Source organism: Anomaloglossus baeobatrachus, chromosome 1 (genome assembly GCF_048569485.1).
Source record: "Anomaloglossus baeobatrachus isolate aAnoBae1 chromosome 1, aAnoBae1.hap1, whole genome shotgun sequence".
Lineage (NCBI taxonomy): Eukaryota > Metazoa > Chordata > Amphibia > Anura > Aromobatidae > Anomaloglossus > Anomaloglossus baeobatrachus.
In genome coordinates this window covers 521,417,747-521,425,389 of record NC_134353.1, presented here as the reverse complement: position 1 = coordinate 521,425,389, position 7,643 = coordinate 521,417,747, and the positions used below count along the sequence as shown (strand labels likewise).

Genomic DNA, 7,643 nt, shown 5'->3' with positions numbered 1-7,643 from the left:
CGACCGACCCCCCACCCGCTCTCGGAGAGCAGCACTAGTGACGACGAATCCTTATTACTTTGCTGATTGCTTCCTATCAGTGGCTTAGGTTTTTGGGGTTTTTTTGTACTTTTTTGAAAAAGGCCATATTTCAACACGAACCATATATTTTTATATCATACGTGTCAGAATCCATGCGAGGATCTTGTGTGCCGAGCCAGGGCAGCGTTCTCCAACCTGCGGCTATATTGCTATTGTAAAACTACAACTCCCAGCAGGTAGACCATAGCCCTGGACTCCCATTGTCCCATTGATGACGGTATATGATGGCATATAAGCCTTCAATTAAACGTATTATCAGAAAATGACCTGAAATTATTTTTTTTCTGTCTGACGTATTTTTAAACATTTTTGGCAATTTTTTTTGCCATATCACAATGGATGTTAAAAACAGTAATTTTCACACTTTCCACCAAGACTATTTTAGACTCATATTTCCTATTCTTTCTGAGTTTTCAGCAGCCTCATTATCATCACAGACAGGATTAGAGTGATTGATAACACCTCTATACACAGCTGATAACACAGAATCTTCCAATCACAATGGGCGATGTCACAGATCACCTCTTCCTCCTCCAATACAGTAACATAACACTTCTGTATACAGTACAGTAAGTGATGTCACAGCTCACCTCATCCTCCTGTACAATGACTAATAACACCTCTATATACAGTAGATAACACAAGATCCACCATTCACAACAGGTGATATCACAGCTCTCCTCCTCCCCCTCCTCTACAATGACTGATAACATCTCTATATACATTAGATAAGACAGGATCCACCATTTACAATAGGTAATGTCACAGCTCACCTCTTCCTCCTACTGTACAATGACTGATAACACCTATTTACAGTAGATATAAAGGACCCAACATTCACAATAGATGATGTCACAGCTCACCTCCTCCTTCTGTACAATGACTGATAACACCTCTATATACAGTAGATAACACAGGATTTACCGTTCACAATATGTGACGTCACAGCTCACTTCCTCCTTCTGTACAATGACTGATAACACCTCTATATACAGTAGATAACAGGATCCACCATTCACAATAGGTGATGTCACAGCTCACCTCATTCTTCTCCTGTTCAATGACTGATAACACTTCTATATACAGGAAATAACACAGGATCCACCATGCACAATAGGTGATGTCACAGCTTACCTCCTCCTTCTGTACAATGACTATTAACACCTCTATATACAGTAGATAACACAGGATCAACCAGTCACATTAAGTGATGTCACAGATCACCACCTCCCACTCCTGCACAGTGACTCATATCTCCTCTATAAACAGTAAATGACAAAGAATCCATCATTCACAATAGTCGATGTCACAGCTCACCTTCTCCTTCTGTACAATGAGTGATAACACCTCTGTACACAGCTCATAACACATGATCCACAAATCATAATGGGTAATGTCACAGTTTACTTCTTCCTTCTCACTTCATACTGACCCGTGCACACGCTCATTAGATGCTTCAATACAAAAAAAAAAAAATAGGGTCAGATTATTGCTGCTAATGTACATGTGCATTTCCTGAAAGAAGAGGAAATATGAGGAAAAAACCCTAGTGGCTGTTGTGAAAATTGCAAGATTTTTTTTTTTTTTTTTAAGAGTGTGTGCACACAGCGTCTTTTTTAGGTAGATTCCGTCTGAAAAAGAGCCGCCAAACCTCCGAAAAAAATGAATACAATATTCCGCAATGTAAAAGCGACCCTGCCAGGAAGATGCTTTAGAGAAAAAAAAAAAGTTTTCCTAAAGCCACTTCACCTACAAGAACGCTGCGCAAATAAGATGTTGTGTGCTTATACCTTTAAACCGTAGGTCATTTTCTGATGACACATCCCCTTTAATACCTCACTGGATGAATGATGGGGGTTTCAGTCTTACAATTTGATTTACTAAAAAAAAAGGTAAATAATATGCTAATTTTTTAAGAGAGAAGATGGTTTAGTTGCAGGGACAATGCCGACCATAATCAATGAGCGCCATATTTTACTACTGTATTAGTTTCCCCAAGCTCACTGGATATTAAGGGCTAAAGCACAGATACAGAACCAAACGTACCAGCAGAACTGAAGACCACCTGCAGGATACAATACGGCACTCGAGAGCCACCACTTGGGGTCCCCAAAAAAGCTTGTCTTTCTTTCCATTGTTTCCGCTTATGGAGTGTCACTTTTTTTTTTACTTTTGCCCCAGGAGCACGGTTCTACCCGGACCCAAGCCTGAGATGTAAATCGGTACTTCTTTTGTGTCTGTATGATCTTTTAATTTATCATCTAATTTTAATCATATTTATTTATTTATTTATCCCAATATATTGAGTCTTTGTATAAATCTGATTTTGTTCTTATTTTATTATATTCTCTATGAAGGTATTATCGAAAACCTTATAAAAGTTTATGTCGCTACCTGTGGATGGTAATAATAGGGTCGGGCCGTGACAACCGCTTGCTTTATTAGGTTTGGTAGGTGACATGATTGCAGAGGGTACCCTGAAGAAGAGCAGAATATGGGCCACTTCTCCGGTGTCTCAACATTGGGTGCCCCCCCTTATAAACCCTGAAGAAGAGTAGAATATGGGCCGCTTCTCTGATGTGTCAACGTTGGGTGCCCCCCCTTATAAACCCTGAAGAAGAGTAGAATATGGGCCGCTTCTCCGGTGTCTCAACATTGAGTGCCCCCCCTTATAAACCCTGAAGAAGAGTAGAATATGGGCCGCTTCTCTGATGTGTCAACGTTGGGTGCCCCCCCTTATTAACCCTGAAGAAGAGTAGAATATGGGCCGCTTCTCCGGTGTCTCAACATTGAGTGCCCCCTTATGTACCCTGTAGAAGAACAGAATATGGGCTGCTTCTCTGGTGTGTCAACATTGAGTGCTCCTTTATGTACCCTGAAGAAGAGCAGAATATGGACCGCTTCTCCGGTGTCTCAACATTGAGTGCCCCCCCTTATGTACCCTGAAGAAGAAAAGAATATGGGCCGCTTCTCCGGTGTCTCAGCATTGAGTGCCCCCCCTTATGTACCCTGAAGAAGAGCAGAATATGGGCCTCTTCTCCGGTGTCTCAACATTGAGTGCCCCCTTATGTACCCTGAAGAAGAGCAGAATATGGACCGCTTCTCCGGTGTCTCAACATTGAGTGCCCCCCCTTATGTACCCTGAAGAAGAAAAGAATATGGGCCGCTTCTCCGGTGTCTCAGCATTGAGTGCCCCCCCTTATGTACCCTGAAGAAGAGCAGAATATGGGCCTCTTCTCCGGTGTCTCAACATTGAGTGCCCCCTTATGTACCCTGTAGAAGAACAGAATATGGGCTGCTTCTCTGGTGTGTCAACATTGAGTGCCCCTTTATGTACCCTGAAGAAGAGCAGAATATGGACCGCTTCTCCGGTGTCTCAACATTGAGTGCTGCACCTTATGTACCCCGAAGAAGAGCAGAATACGGATTGCTTCTCTGGTGTGTCAACATTGAGTGCCCCCTTATGTACCCTGAAGAAGAGCAGAATATGGACCGCTTCTCCGGTGTCTCAACATTGAGTGCCCCCCCTTATGTACCCTGAAGAAGAAAAGAATATGGGCCGCTTCTCCGGTGTCTCAGCATTGAGTGCCCCCCCTTATGTACCCTGAAGAAGAGCAGAATATGGGCCTCTTCTCCGGTGTCTCAACATTGAGTGCCCCCTTATGTACCCTGTAGAAGAACAGAATATGGGCTGCTTCTCTGGTGTGTCAACATTGAGTGCCCCTTTATCTACCCTGAAGAAGAGCAGAATATAGGCCGCTTCTCTGGTGTGTCAACATTGAGTGCTGCACCTTATGTACCCCGAAGAAGAGCAGAATATGGATTGCTTCTCTGGTGTGTCAACATTGAGTGCCGCACCTTATGAACCCTGAAGAAGAGCAGAATATGGGCCGCTTCTCCGATGTGTCAACATTGAGTGCCCCCCTTATCTACCCTGAAGAAGAGCAGAATATGGGCTGCTTCTCTGGTGTCTCAACATTGAGTGCCCCCTTATGTACCCTGAAGAAGAGCAGAATATGGGCTGCTTCTCCGGTGTCTCAATATTGAGTGCCCCCCCCCTTATGTACCCTGAAGAAGAGCAGAATATGGGCCGCTTCTCCGGTGTGTTAACTTCGAGTGCCCCTCCTTATGGACCCTGAAGAAGAGCAGAATATGGGCTGCTTCTCTTCTCTGGTGTCATAACATTGAGTGCCCCCTTATGCACCCTGAAGAAGAACAGAATATGGGCTGCTTCTCCGGTGTCTCAATATTGAGTTCCCCCCCCTTATGACCCTGAAGAAGAGCAGAATATGGGCCACTTCTCCGGTGTGTTAACATTGAGTGCCCCCCCCCTTATGTACCCTGAAGAAGAGCAGAATATGGGCCGCTTTTCTGGTATCTCAGCATTTAGTGCCCCCCCTTATGTACCCTGAAGAACAGGATATGGGCCGCTTCTCCGGTGTCTCAACATTGAGTGCCCCCCCCCTTAGATACCCTGAAGAAGAGCAGAATATGGGCTGCTTCTCCGGTGTCTCAGCATTGGGTTCCCCCCTTATGTACCCTGAAGAAGAGCAGAATATGGGCCGCTTCTTCGGAGTGTTAACATTGAGTGCCCCCCCTTATCACCCTGAAGAAGAGCAGAATATGGGCCGCTTTTCTGGAATCTCAGCATTTAGTGCCCCCCCCTCATTACCCTGAAGAAGAGCAGAATATGGGCCGCTTCTCTGGTATCTCAGCATTTAGTGCCCCCCCCCCTTAGGTACCCTGAAGAAGAGCAGAATATGGGCCGCTTCTCTGGTATCTCAGCATTTAGTGCCCCCCAGTAAGGTACCCTGAAGAAGAGCAGAATATGGGCCGCTTCTCCGGTGTCTGAACATTGAGTGCCCCCCTTATGTATCTCTACTGAGACCCCAGTAATTGTGAGCCAGGTAATTAATTCTGCAGAGTAATAGACAGAAGCTGATTTGTAGATGGTTGTGGGACCACCAACCTCCCGCACCCTTGCATAGGTGCACAGGTTGGAGACAACGTACATCCACCCTTGGAGCAAGGGGTACACTGTGTCGCCCCTCTTTACTCTGGTTATTAGAGGGGCATCCTATACCTTGGGTGTCCATATCGAGGGTGGACATTTACCGTAGTACTACATATGCACTTGCATAGGGTGCCGCCAGCTATGGGGGCAATGCCGCTTCAAAAGTAGCTTTCCCCTGGTGGTGCATTAGGTTAAGCTAGTGAGGACCAAGGCATCTGTATAACATTTTGCTCTATACAATACATAGTGGACATCTGCTGTGTCCTCCCCCAGTCCATATTTGCCCTAATATAATGGTGGCACTGCAAAATTGAGCGAGGGTGTCCATATTGGGTCACACCCTAAGAATAAGGGGTACTTTGCATGCTGTGACATCGCTAGCCGATGCTAGCGATGCCGAGCGTGATAGTCACCGCCCCCGTTGCACCCGCGATATCTTGTGATAGCTGCCGTAGCAAACATTATCGCTACGGCAGCTTCACACGCACTTACCTGCCCTGCGACATCGCTCTGGCCGGCGTCCCGCCTCCTTCCTAAGGGGGAGGGTCGTGCGGCGTCACACGGCAGGCGGCCAATAGAAGCGGAGGGGCGGAGATGAGCGGGACGTAAACATCCCGCCCACCTTCTTCCTTCCGCATAGCCGGTGGAGGCAGGTAAGGAGATGTTCCTCGCTCCTGCGGCTTCACACACAGCGATGTGCGCTGCCGCAGGAACGAGGAACAACATCGTACCTGCGGACGCACCATTATGAAAATGAACGACGTGACACAGATCACCGATTTGTGACCGTTTCACGCTCGTTCATCTTCTCTAATAGGCATTACACGTTGCGACATCGTTACCGGCGCCGGATGTGCGTCACTTTCGATTTGACCCCGACGATATCGCAGGTGCGATGTCGCAACGTGCAAAGTACCCCTAAGGGTTCGCTCACACGAGCGTATAACAGGGACGAGGGCTATCCGACCCAGTGTTATTTTTCGTGGGTTTTTTTCTCATGCCGATTTGCTGCACGCTGCGAGTGGTAGCGTATACCAGACGGCGCGCACCCGGAGCGTGGAAAACATTGTACGGCACTCAGATGACATCCGGGACAGGCAACGGAGAAGATGGAGAAATGAACCTCTCCATGCGGGAGAATCAGATCACAGTAAATATCACTCGGGTCACACTCGGAGCAGAATTTGAGCCACGTCTTTTGCTCAATCAATCCGATTCTCTCGCAAGAGACAACATACGCCAGTGTGAACGCAGCCGTAATCTAATCTGTGGATGTGCTACAGTTCAAAAGTTTTGGGGTCCCCCAGACAATTTTGTCTTTTCCATGAAGAATCCTACTTTATTTATCAGATGAGTTGCGTAATGAATAGAGAATATCGTCCAGACAGTGACGAGGTCAGAAATAATGATTGTTACGTGAAATAATAATTTTCTCCTTCATACTTTGCTTTCGGCACAGAATGCTCCTCTGCAGCAATTCCAGCTTTGCAGACCTTTGGCATTCTAGCTGTTAATTAGCGGAGGTAATCTGGAGATATTTTGCCCCATGCTTCCCCCCTCCACAAGTTGGATTGGCTTGATGGGCACTTTTCGCACCATACGGTCAAGCTGCTCCCACAACAGCTCTATAGGGTTGAGGTCTGGTGACTGGGCTGCCACTCCATTACAGATAGATACCAGCTGCCGGCTTCTTCCCTAAATAATTCATGCATAATTTGGGCTTTGGATCATTGTCCTGTTGTAGGATGAAATTGGCTCCAATCAAGCGCTGTCCACAGGGTATGGCATGGCGTTACAAAATGGAGTGATAGCCTTCCTTATTCAAAATCCTTTTTACATTGTACAAATCTCCCACTTTACCAGCACCAAAGCAACCCCAGACCATCACTTACCTCCACCATGCTTGACAGAAGGCGTCAGGCAGTCTTCCAGCATCTTTTTAGCAGTTCTGCGTCTCACAAATGTTCTTCTGTTTGATCCAAACACCTCAAACTTTGATTCGTCTGTCCATAACACTTTTTTCCAATCTTCCTCTGTCCAATGTCTGTGTTCTTTTGCCCATATTAATCTTTTCCTTTTATTAGCCAGTCTCAGATATGGCTTTTTCTTTGCCACTCTGCCCTGAAGGCCGGCATCCCAGAGTCTCCTCTTCCCTGTAGACGGTGACACTGGCGTTTTCTGGGTACTATGTAATGAAGCTGCCAGTTGAGGACCTGTGAGGCGTGGATTTCTCACACTAGAGACTGTAATGTACTTGTCTTGTTGCTCAGTTGTGCAGCGCGGCCTCCCACTTCTCTTTCTACTCTGGTTACAGCCTGTTTGTGCTCTCCTCTGAAGGGAGTAGTACACACCGTTGTAGGAAATCTTCAGTTTCTTGGCAATTTCTCGCATGGAATATCCTTCATTTCTAAGAATAAGAATAGACAGTCGAGTTTCACATGAAAGTTCTCTTTTTCTGGCCATTTGAGAGTTTAATGGAACCAACAAATGTAATGCTCCAGATTCTCAACTAGCTCAAAGGAAGGTCAGTTTTATAGCTTCTCTAATC

At 46.1% G+C, this 7,643-nt stretch overlaps 1 long non-coding RNA gene across 1 annotated transcript in view; it reads right to left on the bottom strand.

The window, feature by feature from the left end:
* Positions 1–6,996: 6,996 nt before the first annotated feature.
* LOC142295830 (uncharacterized) overlaps positions 6,997–7,643 on the bottom strand; it is a 66,377-nt gene continuing 65,730 nt past the window's right edge. The window contains exon 3 of the long non-coding RNA XR_012751553.1: positions 6,997–7,502. This is a non-coding gene — a long non-coding RNA (uncharacterized LOC142295830). The remainder of the gene's footprint in view (positions 7,503–7,643) is intronic.